This window comes from Myotis daubentonii, chromosome 5, assembly GCF_963259705.1.
Source record: "Myotis daubentonii chromosome 5, mMyoDau2.1, whole genome shotgun sequence".
In the NCBI taxonomy this organism is placed as follows: domain Eukaryota; kingdom Metazoa; phylum Chordata; class Mammalia; order Chiroptera; family Vespertilionidae; genus Myotis; species Myotis daubentonii.
In genome coordinates, this window is record NC_081844.1 from 84,092,218 (window position 1) to 84,094,280 (window position 2,063).

Sequence of the window (2,063 nt, forward strand, 5' to 3'; positions counted from 1 at the left end):
TCACTTCTCGTTCCTCTGGTCCCTATCTCCGTGCATGGCAGATGGTGAAGTCTCGGGCGAGCATCGCCCCTGGGTGTTGCTGTTGAGCTTTCGGAATGTGTCCTAGATCTGGTCCTTGAATCCACGGTTTAACGTTTTATCAGCTTCATCCAGGACAAACATCTTGATGTATTTGGGAGACGGGTATCTGCAGTTAAGCGGGTAAGCGTATCAAACACGGCCTGGGGTTACGATGATGATATGGGGAACTTCCGTCTGCAGCTTCTGCACCTCAGCATGCATGTTGGTACCCCAAAGCAGGCATGGCAGGAGACACCCATGTAATCTCCTAAAGCCGTGACTACTTTCTGTAGCCTTGATACCAGGAAAAATGGCTTGCTGCTGGATGCCAGAGGGTTTTTCAAAATCATAGGTGGAGGTGCCACTGGGGAGGAGCTCGGAGAGGTCCCTGTCATTAAAGCTGTCAGCAATCTCATTCCAGTCACTCTCGAGGATGCCTTCAGGCTCCATTCCCTCCGGGCTTTGTCTCTGGATCTGTAGGTTTAAAGTATGAGAAAGCTGGCAGAGGCACATTAGAAATCCCCACAGCCAGCTCTTCCTACCAGCAGCCGGCCTTGCATGGTGCCACCTTCACTCCCTTACCCAACCCCCAACAGTCCCGGGAATCCTGACTCGCAGACATGACCCTTAGAAACTCTGGGAGCAACTGTTCTTGATTCTGTCATGTACAAGTTATTGCAAACTCGAGCTTTTAAGGGAAGGTTTGTAGTTTTATAACAAACTAGAGGCCCATTGCACAAAAATCTGTGCACTGGGGGCGGGGGGAGGGAAATCCCTCAGCCCGGCCTGTGCCCTCTCGCAGTCTGGAACCCCTCGGGGGACGACCACTTGCTGGCTTAGGCCTGCTCCCCGGGGGATTGGGCCTAAGATGGCAATCAGACATCCCTCTGGCAGCCTGGCAGCCCTCGGGGGATGTCCACTTGACAGTGGGGAGCAGACCTAAGCTGCAGTCTGACATCCTTAGCGCTGCTGAGGAGGCAGGAGAGGCTCCTACCACCACCGCTGTACTGGCAGCCATCAGCCTGGCTTGTGGCTGAGCAGAGCTCCTCCCATGTAAGAGCGCCCTGACCACCAGAGGGCAGCTTCTGCATTGAGCGTCTGCCCCCTGGTGGTCAGTGTGTGTCATAGTGACCAGTCATTCCCAGTCCTTCTGCTTTAGGGTCAGTTTCCATATTACCTGTTTACTATATAGGATAGAGGCCTGGTGCACGGGTGGGGGCTGGCTGGTTTGCCCTGAAGGGTGTCCCGGATCAGGGTGGGGGTCCTGCTTGGGTGCCTGGCCAGCCTGGGTGAGGGGCTGATGGCTGTTTGCAGCTGGTCACACCCCCTTCAGGGTGAGGGTCCCCACTGGGGTCCCTGGCCAGTCTGGGTGAGGGGCTGAGGGCCGTTTTCAGGCTGGCAGGCGACTGAAGCTCCCAGCCTCTTTTTTTCCCCTTTTTTTTTTTTTTTATTCTGGGATTTATTTACCTTCTATAGCTGTCACTGGAGCTGAGAGCCAGCTCCAGCTCTGAGGCCTGGCTCTAGCTCTGAGGCCATGGCTGGCTGAAAGCAGGTATCTGGGGTTTGTTTGGCTTCTATAATTGAAACATTGTTGCTGTCCTGCTCACTCCAGCTCTGAGGCTGAAAGCAGGTATCTGGAGTTTGTTTAGCTTCTATAATTGAAACATTGTTGCTTTCAGAGCTCAGAGCTGGGGAACCTTGGCTTCCTCCTTCACTGAAGCAAGCAAACCTCCTGCTCGTTTCAGCTGCGTGGCTGCTGGCCGCCATCTTGGTTGGCAGTTAATTTACATATCACCCTGATTAGCCAATGGGAAGCATACAGAGGTATGGCTAATTACCCTATTTGTCTATTATTAGATAGGCTGATGATATTCTCTAGTAGAAAAGAATGTTCAGTCATGACATCAAAGCTTAAGCAACACAAAGGAAATAATTGATAGATATGATCACATGAAAATTAAAAACTTCGGAAGAGAAAAACAAGTCAATAGATGAAAGCTGGC

At 52.0% G+C, this 2,063-nt stretch overlaps 1 pseudogene; it reads right to left on the bottom strand.

The window, feature by feature from the left end:
- On the bottom strand, positions 1-622 carry LOC132236156 (eukaryotic initiation factor 4A-I-like; annotated as a pseudogene).
- Between the last annotated feature and the right edge of the window lie 1,441 nt (positions 623-2,063).